The sequence below is a fragment of the Oxyura jamaicensis genome, chromosome 5 (assembly GCF_011077185.1).
Source record: "Oxyura jamaicensis isolate SHBP4307 breed ruddy duck chromosome 5, BPBGC_Ojam_1.0, whole genome shotgun sequence".
NCBI classification, from domain to species: Eukaryota; Metazoa; Chordata; class Aves; order Anseriformes; family Anatidae; genus Oxyura; species Oxyura jamaicensis.
In genome coordinates, this window is record NC_048897.1 from 52,597,341 (window position 1) to 52,616,285 (window position 18,945).

General features: G+C 43.0%; 1 long non-coding RNA gene across 2 annotated transcripts; it reads left to right on the forward strand.

Annotated features, from left to right (window-relative positions):
* Positions 1-6,160: 6,160 nt before the first annotated feature.
* LOC118167414 lies at positions 6,161-18,715 on the forward strand. 2 transcript variants are annotated; one of them, XR_004751125.1, is made up of 4 exons: positions 6,161-6,208; positions 7,483-7,569; positions 12,092-12,291; positions 17,013-18,715. It is a non-coding gene; the product is annotated as an uncharacterized LOC118167414 (long non-coding RNA). The 2 variants fall into 2 exon arrangements; XR_004751124.1 differs by lacking the exon at positions 17,013-18,715 and having other exon boundaries at positions 12,092-12,411.
* The last annotated feature ends 230 nt before the right edge of the window (positions 18,716-18,945 follow it).

Here is an 18,945-nt window from a genome sequence, read left to right on the forward strand (position 1 = left end):
GGTGTTACTGCAGTGTGGTACAAGGCTCCAGCACGCTGCTATTAATGCTTATCCTTTTCACATCCGGAGTTTTTTCATCTCTTCTGTGGTTGAAAATCTTTTCTTGTATTATCAATGGCATATTCTAATAATACCTGATGAGGAGTGCACACAATGAGCTGCTTTTCCTCGTTTTCATAGACATTCTTTCTGGCTATTATTAGCTGTTATTTTTCAGAGTACTCAGACGTACCTGGATCCACCCAGGGATGTAAAGCTCTGAAGAAAATACCATTGAAGTAAAAGAGAACCATTGTAGTACATCAGCATAAGCTTTGGAGCACACTTATATCTATTCCTCACTTATTAATGTTGTTAATGACCTGTCTTTACCTTTTCTAACCTTTTTTTTTTTTTTTTTTTTTTGTATCCTCTTGCATTGTACATTAAGATTGGAAGAATACAGGTCAAAAGTAGTATTTTTTTCTACCGTTCTTAGAGGAATAATAGCAAAACAGCACCACGATCACTAATAACAGTCATCATCGTCATCTATGAGCAGGAAGGTTTGCCAGGGGTGATTTCCTAAGTCACATACAGCTATGCCTATCCAAGGTCTCACATTGCGTGGGACAGCCTTAATGACAAGAAAAGAAATGGTCTGAAGATAAGTCTGAAGCAGGTTGATACTAATCAGGCAGTTCACATTTGTCTCCTTCCACAACTGTTCCTCACTAGGTAAATTCATGGGACAATTTCTGACAGCACGTAACAGTGCTGCCTCCCTTCTCTCGCTGCGATCCCTGAATTTCACACAAGGACGGGTATTGTCCTTGAGATGTCTGCTGCTTTTTGGAATTGTTTGCATGTGGCCACTGGATTCAAAAGCACCGGGTCAGGTGTTGCAGCCTGAATCCCGGTGTGGGCGGTGTAACACAGGGCTTTTCAAGCCAGCCCGATGGAGTTAGGTGAAATTTGGTGGGATTTGCATGCCTTACTGCCAGGAGTGTCTCAGCAAATCTCAGCCTCGGGGACGTATTTTTGTACTGCAAACTGTTTTAGGAGGAAGAAGCAAACCCTGGTTAGAAAGGGATCAGGCTGACAACAGTGTGTATTGGCCTGGCTACTTCCAGTTATGCATGATAGAAAATAGGAATTTCAATCGGAATTTCAATCAAGACGCCCAAGCACTGTTGTTGTTCAGTCCTATGCACAATACCTGGAGCTTTACATGGAGCTGTCTGGGTCTGTCTTGCAGGCAGGACTGGTGAACCACAGGGGAGAGCTCAGAGAAAATACATTTAATGTAGTAGGAACAACACCCCAATGTTTAAAGCCCCCTTTCCAGTATTTCTTTTGATTTGTGCTTCAGAGCATACCACTACCTTTTCCCTGTGAAAAGTGCAGGACGTGCATATTCCTCAGTGCTGGCTTAGTGGAGGCAGAGGTGAAGGTCTCCCTTTGGGGTCCTATAGCCCATGGGTGCCTGAGCAGCACCTTTTGCAATACAAAAGGTGCAGTTTTCTCTGCATGGGGGTTTGGTAATCTTTTATTTTTTAAAAAGCACTGTAAACCACAGCAGGATCATAGTTAGATATTTTTAAAGCGTTTTTTTTTTTTTTTTTTTTTTTTTTTTTTTTTTTCCATGTACCAAGCAAAAGTCTCCACGAAGCTTCTCCTATTGACAATCCATCTACTCCCTGCAAGTACAAACTAACAAAAAAGTACAGTACATGGAACGACAAGGCAAGAACAGTTAAGAGGCTCAGAAGTGCATCCTGACTTCTGTCAGCACCTGACCAGCCCGCCAGCACCTCGCACACCGACACTTCTTTTGGGGCGGCTGCCGGCCCTGTGCAGCTGCTGAGCAGCTCCGCGCTCAGGTCTGAGCATGAACCGCACCTCCTGATGCAGTCGGACAGTTTTTATTTCCTCATTTATCGCTTAATCTCTCAAGAGGAATGCAATCACGGAGTGGCCGCAGCTATTTGCGAGTTCAGGCTGAATTCAGCAAGGAGCTTCAGCCATGCAAAACATGAACACGGATCCTGGACAGGGGAATGCAGCTCAGTTTGTCATTGCTAGGATTAACTACTTGGATTATTTGTATGATTTCTGTGCAATCGTTTTGGCATAATTCGTTACATGGCAGAAGAGGATACCCCTCTTTCATACCCCAATGGCTAACAATGAGGAAAATCCATTCCTGCCAGATCTGAACTTCTCTTCAAATTGTTCCCACTTGTCTGTAGTAAGGGAACATTCAAAGGCCTTAACCATCTGGGTGTATGCTGGGCATCGCTCATCGGATCAGGGGATGGGAAGAGGAGTAACTGAGCGCATCTGGGCAGGGTTAGGGCCCTGTGGTGGGAAATCAAAACCTGCTTCAGCAGCCTGTCCCGAGGGCTGGGCTGTGGGCAGACTTGCTCTGACCCTGAGCAAGTTGCACGACCTTCTCCTGCTGCGTTTGGTGTCTGCACAAACGCACATACACAGGGGAATTACAGGGAAGCTGAAGCAAGGGAAATCATTGCCTGTATTCACATATTTGAGTGCCTAAGATCTGGTCTCTGGGGAGTGAGGAGGCTTCTGTGGACCCCGTGTTTACTCCAGGCTGGCCACATTATTTACTGCAGGGGATGTTCACTGCATCCCAGCTGCTTCCCCCGGCAGAGGTGAGTGCTGCCAAGGCATGGCACGGGTGGCCACAGGAGCAAGCAGAGAGGACACGCTTCTCAGAGGCTTCTTCTTGGGCTGGTTAACCTGTCCTTCCTTCATGCCACAGGTGTGATGTCTTTACACAAGGCACTTGTTTCACAGACAAGCCTTGTATGAACAGTAAAAGACTCTGGAGACCTGTGCTATACACCCAGACTGCTGGTTTAATTTTCACCTGCCAAGCAGGAGAATAGACAGGTAAATATTTACACACAGAAAATTCTCTTGCACTGAACTGTTCGAGGAATTCAAAGCCCAGGAGAGCACTGCTGCCTGCAGAGTCAATGTTCTTTCCCTCTTAACCAGGGCGTTAAGCTGCAGTTAGCAATTCTCTGCAATCAGTGCCAGAGAAAGGTGAGGAGGCACAGAGAGCAGGGTTTGCCAATGGCCTTCTGCTGGGCTTGCCTTCTGCCCAAGCACATCCATCCTTTATGGCCCTCTGTATATCTCTGTGCCTTCAGGGTAGAAGAAAACCTCTTAAGGAAGCCTGCTGGAGAACATCTGCCGTTTGAACCAGTGTCAGAAGACTTTAATATGACTCGGGCTAGTAGGCAACAAAAATTTAACTTCAGAGGTGTTTGGTTTGGAGGTGAAATTCTTCCCCCTGTGAAGGGCCCAGGCCCAGATCATTCACCCACTCAATCTGGTATAAGCCCTTAAATCTATTGTGTATCTGTGCAAGATGCAGCTAGCGGCTTTCAGCCTGTCCTGCTATACACCCCTAAATGTTATTAGCCTAACTGTGAACAGCACACTGACGCCGAGCCCTTCTGCCTTGCATGTGTGCCCCACTAGCCGGGGGTGGTTCTCCTTCCTCTGAGCTCCGGCTTCTGGAGGCACATCGCCACCTGAGCCTGGCTTTTGGACAAAGTCTGCAGGTGGAAGCCATGCTCCTCGAGGAACAAGAAAGTAGATAAAAGGGAATTCATGCTTATTTATTTATTTATTTTAATTTATTATTATTTTTTAATCTCTTCAATTTTACACCAATCTTAAATTTTTAGAAGGGAATGCACTTGGTGTTTTCCATAAGAATTAAGAACTTTCCCTGAATGTTCAGTTGTTCAAAACCAACTGATAGGAGAGTATTCACTGTTACCCCTGAGCAGTGCAAACCCTGTAGGGGACCAGCATCGCTGTTGGGTGTCAGCCCAGAAGCAAAGGGGCCCAGCCATGACCTCAGTTGTAACTCCACTCTAGAAAGATGCAGGGCCTTCAACTTTAAAGCCAGGTTTGCTTTTTCCAAAGTGTCGATCCTTCAGCAAGCAGTCAGCAGTGAAGCAGAGCCACAGGCACACTGGGACGTGATGCGTGATCACGCTCCCCGTGCAACTGCTTGCACAGCACTTCCCAGCCTGCTCCACAAAGCTGAAAATCCTGCAGGCCAGAGCTTTTGCCCATTCAGTTGAGCAGAAGGATTTAAGTAAAACAAAAGACCGGTGCCTCAGATAGCTTAAGGGAGTCATTGTCTATGACAAAGAGCTAAATATATTCCGTTTGTGTTTTATATTGTCATAAATATGCATGTGAGATTAAGGAAATGTGCTCGCTGGTGTGGAGCAGCATGGTAGGTGCATGCTTAAACAGCATCTGCACATGGATGTCCTACATCAATGCACAGTTACTTTATCTTCATGTGCAAGTGGGGATTTAATATGTAGAGATAAAAGTGAAATAAAACTCAGGAAACCTATCCACGTCACTGATGGAAGAGTTTCACTCCGAAATGCTGTGTGCAGTGAATCGCTTTGATGCTCCGAGCACAGCACCAAGCCCCACAGCCCTTCACTGCAGAGCAGAGGTTGGAGGTTGTTGCAGTCGTGGCTCTGTGCGGGCAGGGCTGCAGGGCCCCGGGCACACTTTGCTTGTTCCCCTTAAATAGTCTCAGTTCAGCAGCTCTTTAAGTCCAGAAGGAGTCTACGTGGAACTGATGAAGAAAAAATTAAAACACTTGAAAATGCTATTTTGAGGTTTACAGAACTTGAATAAATGAGCATATTAACTATTCAGTTATCTATGGCATTTGGAATATTTTGTCATTCAGCCCACTCTTACTCTTAGCTATGACAGCATCCCTGTGCAGGAGCTGGGTGATCTTTCAGAAAGGTGCTGGAAATCCTCTCCAGGTTGCTTTCCCTAAGCATTTTGATGAGCAGCAGCTAAATGAAGGTCACTTTTCTTTGTCTCGCCTTCCCAGCTTTTTATCTGAGGGTTGCTTTAATGTCTGTTTTACTAGTTTCCAATATCTACTGCGTTTTCTTCATTGTGATCTATAGGCTGGAAAGAAATAAGGACTGATCTTAGTTTGTATTAATATTGACTACAAGTAGGTGAGTTATGACAAAGAGTTATCATGTTATGGTTATGGCGAGCTACAAGTTTCTTCATGTTCATTTTTCAGAGAGGTTTTTATCTCCAAAGATCTCCTGATCCTCTATTAAAGTGCATTCCTATCAAGGACAATTTTCGAGAGTTATGTTACTGAAGTACTGCTATCAAGCCCAAGATGTGGGAGTTGTCTGATCAAAAGCAGATGTCTACATACATGCATATATGATATCAAATATGATATGTATGTATCTTGATATGAATGTATCTTCCACCTTGTCATCTAGATTTCCCTTAGAATTCATAGACTGAGGAATGCCATCACAAAATGCTTCCCATCGCAACGCAGGTGCTGGAGGTGGACGAGCACCTTAAACATCCCCTGGTTAAGAAGAGAGGCTGACAGGCTCAGATGGGAGCATCCTGAGAGCAGTTATCTAGGCATGTTTCCACTGCCTGCCTGGGGAGATCAACCAAACCACCACTGAGACCAGGATGGTGTTAACTGAGTAAATCGTTGTTCTTGAATATTGCTGTTGCTCAAAAAAAAAAAAAAATTATTTGAATGTCACTGTGAAATTTCCACGCCTAGCTGTTAGCAATATTTTGTCCTTATAGAAGACTTTTCACCCATAAATTCTTTCACAAATACAGATCTGTTTCATTTATCAAATTTAATATATGAGCTGATCACAGAGGATCAGCAATTCCTAAGCAGATCCAAGGAGAAGAGCCAGGTTCCACTTAAGTTTGTCCATCACACTGTGGAGGCTCAGCACCACCAGGAGTTATTCACAGAGCATGCAATATTTGGTTGGTCCTTACCCACCCAGACAAGGGGTAAATGAGACTTTCAGAGCTGCTTCCTGATTGTAATGAAAGACTCCTATGCTTTAAAGCTTTCATTTGTCCTGATTATGAGCTGCCCACAATGTTTCTGAAGATGATTCTTTGAGGACAGTAACACTGGTTTTATAGCATCACAAGTAGAAATGAAGAAGCTGCTTTCAGAAAGGGTTGATTAGCAATCTGTTTTAAAACCATCCTCTGGTCAGCTGTTGGCTATAACTCACAGAAGGTGGGGCTCAGGCAGCTATAAAGGCTGCTATATGGCAGAGGCAGCCTCTTCTACAGGCTGGTGGAGAGGGGTGTTGTTTCTCCTCAACAGGAATGTATGTTCCTGGTAAGCAGAACAGCTGAGCTGCAGATTTCATAGCAATTCTGGAAGTTTATTTTAGCTCCCTCTAAATTCAGTCTGAAGATTTGAGGGCTGCTGTACTGGGTCTGTCTGGGATGTTAACTTTCCCTGCAGCAGCCCATACAGTGCTGCACTCTGCACTTGTAGCTAGAACAGCAGTGATATCACACCAGTGTTGTGTCTGCTGCTGAGCAGTGCTGGCACAGCATCAGGACTCTCTCTGACCCTCCTAGGGGGTGGGCAAAAAGTGAGAAAGAAACATCAGCAGGGCAGCTGACCTAAACCAACCAGAGGGATATTCCATACCATATGATGTCACACTCAGCAATAAAAGGTGGAAAAGGGAAGAAGAGGGGAGGGGTGGGCTCTCGTTGCGAAAACGTCTGTCCTCCTCCCGAACACCGGCTACGTGCGTTGAGGCCCTGCTTCAAGGACGTGGTCAAGCATCGCTCATTTGTGGGAAGTAGAGAGTAATTTCTTTCCTCTGCACTTCCACATAGCCTTTACTTGTTTTGTTTAGTTATTCCCTTTCCCCCCTCCCTTTTCCCCTTTCCCTTTTTTCCCTTTAGTTGAATTGTTTAATTAATAATAATATTTCCTTAATTATATATATATATATTTTTCCCCTTTTTAATTAAATCATCCTTATCTCAACCCGTGAGTTGTTCTTTCCTTTACTTCTTCCCCTCCTCATCTGAGGAGGGGGAGTGAGAGAGCGGTGGTGGTGTTCAACTGCCTAGCACGGTAAAACCACCACAGCTGCTGGTGAGGTATTATCTGTGGAGGTTTCTGATGAAATAACTGCCTTCCTGCTTCTTTGGGGTCTCTCCCAAGAGACCTCAGCTGCCCTTGCAGCATGTGCAAGCCCAGAGGTGGGTCTGCAGGGGGGATCCAGCTGCCCTTGGTGCAGGTAGGGAGGTGGCTGGCCTCTTACCCTCCTCCCATCTACGTCTCTAATAAGTGGAACAAAGCTGGGCACAGTTTGTGCCAAATCAGCAACTGTCATGCTTCTCCCTTGGCTCTGATTAATTCCAGAAAGTGAGCCTTGAGAGGCTGCTGTCCTTTTATGCTTTAGATCCCCTTTGCTTGTAACTTGAGTTTTCCCAGTGCTGCTTGTGCTATCTTCGATTTGGGCTGTGTGGCTGGTCGCAGAATGGTCTGTAATTGTCTTTGGGATCCAAACTCTCTTTAAGGCGGGCAGCCCAGGGGGTGCCTGGGGAGGCTGTCTGTCACTCAGCAGAGCTGTTTTGCTGCTGTAGGTGTTCCTGGTGTGCTCCTGATGCCCACATTACCTGGGTGGTGAACATATGAGAGGAATAGGCACTGCAGATGCTCTAAGGATACAGGTATCTCCACCAGCCATGTTTAAAGCTCAGAGCTTTAATGAGCTGCATGAAGTTTTTCCTTGTTCAAAGTGAGCCCCGATGTCCTTGTTCCACTAACATCTACTTTAATTAGCTCATTCATTTTCCGAGCATTTGCGCAGGGGATGATTGAGGAATTAAGATAAGTAATTTTATGAATATTGCTATGAATAGTAAATGCTGTTCCTATTAGAAGGGATAGTTAATAAAACATTTTTATTTCCTATTTTATGTTCCTGCTCTATTCTCAAATAAAGCACTGAAAAACAATTAGACAAACTAATACTTACTGCCAAAATGGGAAAATACTGTTCAGTCCATAACCAAAGAAGTTGTAATAAACTTGTTTTTGTATTAGTGAGTCAAACTGTTAAAGTGCAAAGATCAAATTTATAAAACAATATCCCAGATAATTTTCAGCAGGAGGATTGAACTACTGAAAACATGGGGAAGAGCTTTGATGTATATTTAAACTAATCTGTTAGTTAAATAATTATATGTAGAGTAAAAGACAAGAGCAAAAAGGGGAACAACTGGTAAATATTTTTCACAAGCAAAAGCAGCTCTGTAGATAGGACAAAAGATGCGTGTGGAAGATAATCACAGTTCTCAGATATCCTGAGATAAATTCAATTCTCACTTGCTTGTTTGCAAGTAATTTCATCCCAGACCTCAGACAGACATTTTAAATTATCTTCACCTGTAAGGAAGTCTGTATTTAAAAACAGAAATTACAGTTGTCATGAGCTCCTGAGGTTGGGGAAAAAAATATATCCATAAAATGAGTAAAATGTGTGTGCTTGTTTGTGGAGGGTCAGATGGAGAGCAAGGCAAGACAATAAAACAGCAAATAAGCTTTTTTTCTGGAAGCCATGGACAAAAATAATATATTTAAATTGGTATTTTATCTCTCAAGAGCCTGTTCCAAAGATCATTAATGTGAAAATAAAAGATAATTGAGGATATCACTAGACTACATTGATGAACACTAAATAGTGACCTTAGAGCAGACATAAGGCAGAGCGCTGTGGAAGATGATGTTAGATCAGGGAGCCGATAAAAGGAGAGCGCTCTGTTTTTAATGCCTGGGTCTCTAGCTGCACTGAACATTATCTAAGCAGTCAACTGAAGTACTCGTGGGTGGTGGATAATAACCTCTGAGAAGCAACTTCTTGGTGGCAATCTAGTTTCTACTGAATGAGTAGGGAACTTTAAGTGGAAAACGCTGTTAGATGTTTAATGCTGAAAGGTACTCTGCCTTGGTAAGAAGTTGCTGGCACACACTGGCAGACAGACAAAATCTAGGGAAGAGCCCCCAGGAATGGGTAGAATGAAGCATCTTCTTTTGGTGTAGTGGTGGAAGAAGCTTTCACCTTGGTCATTGCAATTACATTTATGCAGTTAATACTGTAATGAGTAAAGAATGCAAAGGAAACTCAGTGCTATGATATTTTCTCCTGGGTTAGCAAGGCTCCCTTTTACGGCACGTGTATCTGCAAAGCAGATCCCAAAGATTATGCCTTTTGGGAGCAGCTCTGCACAAGAAAAGCTCTCACCAGCTTGGAGCAGGCTTGGTGCTTATACTCCAACAGTCTCCATACCACCTACTAATAAGCTCTGCTCTCTCAATCAGAGGGGAAAAAACAGGGTTCCGTTACCTGGGAACAAGCCTGCATCTTCACCTGGGTACCACAGCACCCACGGAAGCAATGCTGGCAGCTCGTGTGCTGATGTAGTGCAGCAAACCTCATGCGGAGCTGCACAAAGCACTGCAGCTGAACCATGGGCTGGGAGGGACAGGCCCTTCATCTGGGGGTGAGTTCTGAGTGAAGTAAACACCAAAAAAATCCAGGCAAACCTAAATGTTGAAGTTGGGGTTACTGGTGCCTCCCACTAGTGCTGTTTCTGGTAATTTAAATAATGCAGGACCACTGCTGACTGTCAAGAACTGCAAAGGAGAAGGAAAAAAAACTCGTGAAGTGTGTCAAACCTCAGCTTCAAGGCTGGAGTAAGCTATTATGCCCTATAATGCTGTTAATTCTTTCCTATTCCTTAATCTTCAAATGTTCTTGGCGCCCAGCCAGTTCAGAGCGCGTGTTGTAAATCCCTGAAAATTATAGTATATGACTCTGAGTATATTTCACCTGTCGGAGTCAGTCTGTTTTGGGAGAGCTGGATAAAAAGTCCAGGGATTAACCTCTGTAGAAAGTCTCTTTTACAAAGCACACTGAAAAAATGCTGGTGGGTTCATGTGAAATACCTGGGGTAGATGCACAAGCTGCCTTGAAGCAGCAAAGATCCCTTCAACCAGTCTGAGTCTTGGAGCTGTTGCTTGGCACCACAGGATCTGGGTTGGGATGGGGCTGAGAAGCAGGTCAAAATGCAGGTGTGATGCACCTGCAGTTTCCTGCAGGATTTAGAAGCTTCTGGTTTCATTCCAGGGACTGGGTCTGTCTGTCTGGCACTGGCAAATTACTGTCTTTTGAAGGGCTCCCAGAACTTTTATTTTCCTTACTGTTACCCTTTTTGGCCCTTGGGTTCTGAAATTCTGAAACTTTCTTGTTTCTGAATTCAAATCAAGAGTTGCTTCAGCCCTTGCCAATAGAGTTCAAAGGCTTGTGGAGCAGCCTGAACTCACCTGGCCACTCTGGAAAGCTTCAGCACAGAAAAATGTAGGCAACATAATATTCTTCGGCTTTTTCATCTGCCCCTTAAACCTTTGCCCACTTTGTAATGGGGATTTGTTTTTAATCCAAGACCCCAGCTGTAGTTCTCTTTCTTGACTCAAAGCTGCTTTGACAGGTGCTTTGGTTATTGAGTTCCCTTTGGGTCTGAAACTCCACCATGGGGCATCATTGCTTTCTCACTTTGGACTGGAGTTCTAGTGATTGGTCTTTAAGTCTCAAAACACATCTCAGTGCATGCAGAAATACTTGTGGTGCTTGGTCTTCAGGTGATAAATGCGCTGGAAGAAAGAACAACTGCCTGAACAGATCCTGGCACAATCCTAGGGAAAGTTTCAAGCACAACATTAATACTAAGTTGCCTTCAGCGTGCAGTTTTGGTTGGGAAGCAGTGAAAAAGCAACGTAGCCCACTACTAGCAGAGTAACAAGAGGAATACTAAGAATATTCTCAGATGCTATTATCATCCCAGATGATATTAAGTAGTGCAAAGCCCAAAGGAAATTACAGCACAAACTGGAGATGAAGCTAGCCATCTCCCAGCTGATGGTGCTGTCTACTCCACCACGCTCAGCTATCACTGATTAAGCTGTGAAGTATATATTTGTCATATAGCGAAGGCAGCGGTATTCATAGAAGACTCGCAGAGTGTGCAAACTGTCACTTTATGCGTAACCTTGTTAGTAATAACGTCTACTCACATTACCTGCTTGGCTAACCCAGGCAGGCTGTGAGAGCAGATGAGGTTTTCACCCAGAAATCTGCAAGCAGCGTGAGCCCTGCGTGGGGATGGACAAACAGCCTGCTTACAAGCAGCATCTGGGCCAGTTACAGTGCTGCCCTGCAAAGAATCAAAATGGGAACCCTATCTGCATGGAAAAGTCTTTTTTTTTTTTTTTTTTGTGGCAATTCCGTGAATACCAACGGCATAGTTTGTTGCACCAGGAGGACCAGTGCATGCATAATGGTGACCTTGTATTGGAGGGCCTCTTAAGGTCTGCGGCACAGACATAAGGCCACCAATCTTTCCAGCAAAGTGCCATTTTTGTGCAAGCGTGCTTTGCTCTGAAGGTGTGAATTTTGTTAGGTTTAGCAGTGGCCCATGGGGTGCTTGGCAGAGCAGATGAGACAGGATGGCTCTAATATTGATCTTGAAATTCCAGCAGACTGGACCTGGTTTTGCAGGGAATCACTCGAATGAAGTGAGCAGCTGTCCTAAAAGACCAAAGACAAATGCCATCAGGTTTTAATCCCCAGGCGCAGAAAGCCCTGGGTTGGAAACGAATAGTTATTTCAAACTCCAGCAGGTTTATTATAAAATAGTTGTCTTGGCCAGAGCAGTGAAGATCAACTTCCAGGAAAATGTGTGGGCCCTCATTTTAATTTCAATTTCTGTTTAACTACAGTGCTAATTACCATTTAAAGCCAAAGGCTTCTGTTCACATTTGAGAATCCTGCGAGCAGGGTTTTTAAAGCCTTTATGATTCACCTTTAAGTAGCTGGCAGTCATCATTGTCGCATCAAAGTTTAATTTGCTCTGCTCCAGTACAAAGTCCTCACTATTTGGCTGGCAAGAATGCTTGGGTTAATTACTCTCTACCATAAAAAGGACAAATTAAATGTAAATAGCCAACAGGTCCAACTAAATAATGAAAGAAATGCCTGTTGCATAACACGCTGGATTTTGCATCTATTTAAGCTTAGTTTATTCAAGTATAATGACGACAGTTGTATTTTCTCTTCTTTAAATGTATTTATGATGCTGCAGAAGAGTTAAGATGGGGTTTTACTAACTAAGCCCAAATTTGTATTTGCCTCAGAGTAATCCAAAGCAGTAATGATTCCAGCTGAGGCACCCGTGGGAGCTGTCAGCCAGAAGCTGAAGCTGTCATCTCTTCCCAGAGGGGCCCTGGGGTACCAAAGCCGTGACACTCAGGGTGGGTGCTCCTTGCTGTGAAACTGTACTCACGGAGGAGCTGGGCTGGTGGCCAGTGGGTTGAGAGGAAGATCAGGCTGACTGGTGGGTTTACTCGTCTCTCCTGTTTGCATTTCCCTCGTTAAGTGAGTAGATAGATGAACAGTGACACCTCTAAAATGCCTATATCCCTGCAAGTAAATACAAATGCTCCAAAACATTGCTGTTCCTGCCCTCCCATTTCTCCTTAGAAACAGTCTTTTATGATTTTATTATGTGCTTTAGCCTGCTTCTAGCAGTTTGCTTTCTCAAGTTGCACGTGAGAACCTCTGATGGCATGCTGAGAATTGCTGTAGCTCTGGAGACATAGATGCTCTTGGTAATTTGTTTAAAAAAAATAGTGCTCTCCATTTCCTCTTTTCATCGTGGCCTCTTAAGTTCAGCAAAGAGGAATCCGAACACCAGTGCAAGAAAATAAGAGTTAACATCTGATATAGTCTTGTCTGAAATATTCTGAGACAAAACTTTTCAAAATAAAGTTTATTGATGCAAAGGAAAAGCCTGAAGAAAGTTGCTCTTCACAGCATTTTACTACAGCGTCAGGAGGTGATAAAAGTCAGAAGGACTTTTCAAAGGGCTTCATAACTTGAAAGGAAAAGGTATTGAGAATATTTAATGTAGCTGTTATGTTTGAACATGGCTCATTTATGCCCAAACGCTAGTCTCCACATCTCCACAAGCCCTGTAACTTCTATATGATGAAAGGGCATGCTGAACACCTATAAAATGTGCTGCTACAATATATGCAGTTCTTCTGGAGAATGACTACAATTTCTTCATTCAACACAGGTTATATAACAATCAGGGAAATCATATTCCATTCATTTGGAAAGTTCTTAAAAATTGGCATTTAGCTGTATATTACTGGAGAAACTTAAAAAAAAAAAAAAAAAAAAAAAAAAAGAGTAACCTGCACTGAAGTATAATCAAAAACTCTGCTTGATGCTTGTCTATGGTCCATAAAGCAGATATGCTGAAATACGTAATGGTCAGAAGGGTAAACTAGACAAAAAAATAAAGGCTTTAGAGCAATGCACCGGTGAGACTCACCTGGAATATGCCTGGCACACCTCATTGCAGAAGGAAAATGCAAAACTGGCAGGGATTCAAGGAAAGGAGGTAAAACAAGATTCTGGCTTGAAAAAATAACAGATCTGGTGAGCAAGGGGCTAAAAAGATGAGGACAGATTACCCAGAAAAAGAGACAACCGTCATGGGAATATCAGCATTTAGCAGTTAACAAATGGCCTGGAGAAGGTAGCTTGGGAAATTCTTACTTCCCCATCTCAACACTTCAGCATGAAAACATTCAAAGAATAATAATAATAATAAACAAAAAGTTTTTATATGCAAAACAAATTATTTCCCCATGGAACTCACCACTTAAGTGAGTCAATGAAATTAAGAAGATGGCAAAGACCTAGAATTAGTGGCTAAGATGAATATTAGGAATATCCAGAGTGGCTGCAATTAATCATAACAAAAATGCTGTGGAAGAGATGAAAATTCACGTTCTACCACTCAAAGCAATCCCTAGCTATAAAGGTAAAACCTCATTTGCAGAGCAGATTATTCCTCATCTGTTTACTTCACACTCCAGCTTTCCTTTGAGGCATCTATTATAAATTCCTGTCATCAGAAACAAAGTGCTACTTTCATAGAACCACAGGATGGTTTGGGCTGGCAGGGATCTTACAGCCCATCTAATTCCAGCCCCTGCCATAGGCAGGGCCCCCTGCCCCAGCCCAGGCTGCCCCCAGCCCCATCCAGCCTGGCCTTGGGCACTGCCAGGGATGGGGCAGCTTGGGCCCAGGCCTCATCGCCCTCGGAGGGATGAATTTTCTCCTTATATCTAATCTAAACCTACCCACTTTTAGTTTAAAGCCATTCCCCCTTGTCCTATTGCAGGCTGCTGTAAGGTCTCCCCAGGGCCTTCTCTTCTCCAGGCCGAACACCCCCAGCTCCCTCAGCCTGTCTCCATAGGAGAGGTGTTCCAACCCCTTGATCATCTTTGTGACCCTCCTCAGGGTTCATTCTAATATGTCCCTGTCCTCCTTGTGCTGGGGGCCCCAGAGCTGAGCACAGGGGCTTCAAGTGGGGCCTCAGGAGAGCAGAGCAGAGGGGAACAATCCCCTCCCTCGCCCTGCTGCAACGCTGCCCACGGTGTGTTTGGCTTTCTGGGATGCGAGCACACGTTGCCAGCTCACATCAAGTTTCTCGTCAACCACCACCCCAAGGTCCCTCTCTGCCAGGCAACCCTCTATCTGCCCATTGCCCAGCCTGGATTTGTGCCTGGGAGAGCCCTGGCCCCGATGCAGGACCTCGCACTTGTTAAATTTCATGAGGTTCACGTGGGCCTGCCTCTCAGGCTTTATGTGAGCTTTGACTGTAGTTCTATGAGTCCGAGGTTTTTAGGCTTAGAAAACTAATATTAACATGAGAAATACCTGAAAAAGTAATTTTCAGAATGTGTGAGTTGCGGGGAACATTTACTTTTTTATTTCTTTTCACGACTGAAGTGAAACAGCACCTTATATTTATAAGTAATTTTTTGCTTAGCCAAGCCTTATGAAACAAGAAGTTTGTAGTTTTGCAGTATATGCTAAGGCTAAGGTCCACAAATTCAAACCATAACTACATTTGGAGCTTCATGGCCAGGTCAAAAATTCATTTTATTGTAATCTCTGCATGCATTATGTCCACTTCCAGTTAACTGGAGAGAGCATTTCTGTGCTGGAAGGAAACCACAGTAAGACTGAATTCTCTCCCAGAAAAATCTGATTTGACTGATTTAATAGTTTACCATTCCCATCAGCAGAGAACTAGAAAGTTCAGTTCAGCTGTGTCTTGACTTTTCCCACATTTAGTGAAATGAGCTTTCCACAGGATGGAAAATCATAATATTGTTTTTTAGTATTCTTGTGAAAGATTTCAATTCAGAGAAGACTGATTGGGCAGCTTTGAGGTATGGGGTGATAGTTTTTGTTTTTATTTTATTTTATTCAGAAAGATGGATCCACGTCTTCCATTCCTTCCAGCTGCCTTCCTCCTTCAATCATCCCTATTTTAACAGAAAGAGGAATATAGTAAGGAGAGACAAGGAAAAAATGGAGTGGTTTCATGTGCTTGAGCTGCAGCCAGCAGCCGTGGCCACCCAGCTCGGACACGGGGTGCTGCAGGTCTGTCTGTCCTCAGCTGGCTGTTGTCAGACTGTGCACCCACTGTGAACCACCAGCCAGGAGCAGGTGCAGGACTTGCCCTCACCCCAGCAAATCCATTTTGCAGCCTGGGCTCAGGGCTGAAAGCACTTCAGGATTTGCAGTGGGGAATGGGGAAGGTGCAGTGCCCGCAGTGCCCAGGGCAGTGCTCCTCACCAGCTGGGCGCTTTGCTACCCTCCTTTCTCCACAGATAGAATTTTTGCTGTATAATATCTTTCCTCCTTAGTCTGTGCAGAGAGGGGATGGCTGTATGTAATTTCCTTATCTTTCCTAGGTGTGCAGTTCCCAGCTTTATCATGTAATTTTCCCAGCACTGTTTTGAACAGTTCCAGATTCTTGCTAATAGTTTTCCTTTAGTTCTTGCTCCCAATTAACCTTTCATACTTCCTTTAATCCAGTAAACTGCACTTTCCACCATTTACATTTTTTATCTTACTAATTGAGTTTTTTCATCTCTATCTTTTGATTTCAAATCTAATTATATTGTTATCACTGGTGTAAAACCAGTAGGTTATTGATAACTTCTGTTCATTACTAAATTAAACTCTGCCTTATCATTGTTCATTGCTTAACACTCTGATGTGGAAATCAACCTTCGCTCAGCTCTTCAGTCCTTTCCACTGTTTCCCAGGGTTTGATTTACTAAATAACTTGTGTTAAATCATTTTGCCCAGCCTTCTTCAATAACAAAATTCAGCTGTAGCTTTGTCCAGGCTTTATTAAAAATGGCAAGCAGCAAGAGATTAGCCTATCACTCTGTGAAAGGTTCAAGTGTTCCTTAAGTAAAACTGTATTTATATTATGAGTGAATAGAAACATTTCTCCAAGATCCTTCAAAATCTTAGACCAAAAGCAGAATTTCTGTAGTGTTTGTGGCACAAATATCCCTCAAATGCATTCACATATATATTACCTTTTGTGTCACAACAAGACATCCTTAGAATATTATATATAATATTATATATTATATATTCTTGTGTCTGTAGAATCTGAGAGCCATTACATATTCCTTCCCCATCCTGTGCTGTAGATGAATTAACTGAACACTAATTTGTGAGTCAACATTGGCAGAGAGGACTCTGTAAAAACAAATAACTGGGTGTTTTTTTGCCATAAGGCAAAGTTGATCCCAAGTTTTTCATGTAGTGATAAAATAAATATTGGCTATCACGGACTGGTAAAAGCTACAGATAAGCTCTACCAGGGGAGAAAATAAAAGCACAACTGTTAACAAATATCTGAGACCAGACACATCTGACTTGTGACAGACCCCAGTCTTAGTACCCTGCTTATGAGATGTGAAGACTATGAACACAGGAAATCGCAACCACATATGCTGGCTGTTGGTAGATTTTCCCTCCCCACTGAATGCAAGGTGATTGCTGTCTTCTTCTTTTCTCTTTACATGTGGTTCAATAACTGCCTTCATAAGGTTCATTTCCTTCAAAGTGTACAGGGCAGATAATTATTTCACCACACTGTGTAGTAATTTATATTTTTTTCTCTCAAGTACTGAAGTGTTGCCTTTTTTGTGTTTTTGCTTGTAGTCTACCAAGCTTTCAAGCCAAGAAATCACTGTCATCTGATGCCCGTAAATACCAGATTTCTGGACACACTTAGTCTCCAAGTAATAAACTGAATTGAGTTAAGTTCAAAACTTCCCTGGAAATCCAATTCAGGCAATTTTTAATCAGAGCAACATTGCAAAAGCTACACCAGCTGATCTGAAAAATCTCTCTTCCACAATGATTAAACGCATCCCAGATTGCATATATTTAGCTTTTGCTGCAAGAGGCAAAGCCTCTTGTTCAGAACAAGTGCAAATCATGTATGGAAGGCACTCCAGCACAAAGTGAGGGTCATTTCACTTCCACAGTACAAAGGAGAAGAATATTACGAAATTTAGAGATATTCAATTACTAATGGTGGAAGGCCATGGAAGTTCATAGAGAGCTCTGGAGGGCAATATGGTATAGAATAAGAAATTAAGTTAGGTATCAGCTGCATAGGAATGAAAATGAACTGGACATTCATGTTACAATAGAACAAAATTACTAATGTGATGACCAGACAAAGAGATCAAGAGCAAAGAGGGCAACTACCAGAAAATTATTTCCAGCAGTCACTGGACAAGATAAGACTGGAGTCATCTCATGATAGGAGGATAAAGACAGGGTCTTGTTAATCTCTCAGAGAAGAATATTTAGAAGACAAGATGGGCCAATGTCACATTTAGTGTAATTTTGATGAAATCACTTTTGAAACTCAGGAGGTGTATGCAGTCCTGTGAGTCCAAAGTTATATGGAGGCTGAAATCCTTTCAAGGATTTCTGGAAACAGGGTACATACCTTTACCAGCTGTCACAGACATTCACTGTGAGCAGTAATTAATAATATTGAGTTTTACAGATAATTTATCTAGTATCTTGCCATAAGGTTGTGACATCAGCAGACGTCGTTCTTTCTGTAAGGTTATAGAAAAAGTTTACAGCTCCTTCCTATGGATAACACAGCCTCTTTGCCACTAACTCCAGAGAAGCTATTATCCAGTTATTATCCTTACTGAAAGTTTAACTGGGCCTAAACAATAGAACACCCTGCTTTCCTTGTTCCCTGGCAGAACACAGTTTTGGATCCCAGCCATTCCCTTTCTCCTTTATTCCTTGCAACAAAGTGAGAGTCCTGTATCACATATTTTTTACACTGGATGTTTTAGTCTTTCCTGCTTCCCCGAGGACTGATAGATCTTTGCAAGTGAGATACAACAAATGAAATGTAAAAATCCCTCGTGCTTTCTATTGTAAGCTGCAGTGCAAAGAGCCAGACTGAGCCTCTTCTACATGTCCTTAAAAGAGAAGAGTTGCTGTCCGGATAGTCTTGAGTGACTAAGGCTTGAGGCCTAAGAATTACATGAATCTTATTTATTTATTTATTTATCGGGGGCCAATTTTGTAGAGTGGAATATACAGCACAAGAAAAGCTAATGAGTATTCTTCAGTCTTTGACAAAATATAGTTTGGGTCCTCGGCTGGAATGGACTCAGAGCCATCCCAGGTTTCAGGGAAGCTTTGCCAATTTTCACCAGCTTAGCTCCTGTTGCTTAAAAGTTGCTAAGTCCTTTGCTACCATAAGGCTTATTTTGGAAACAGTCAAGGTGTGTTGCTGTTTAAAGGAGTGCCATCACGCATAATTTTCACCTTCTTTAAATTCTGTGATGCTCTGCTATAACATAAATAAATGCCTGAGTACACTAGTGGAATATTCTGTTTTCGTAAGATAATTCAGAGCTCATGTACCCGTAAATGCAATGCACTTGTGATTTGTTCTTTGTATTACACGTAGACTACAAGTGATGGGATAGGATGGGATGGGATAGGATAGTGCAGTTGGAAGGGACCTGCAGAGATCAATGGATTTACTCAACTCCTGTGTCCAGACCATGGATAACATCGTTAAACACAGCTGGCCTAGAACTGTGCC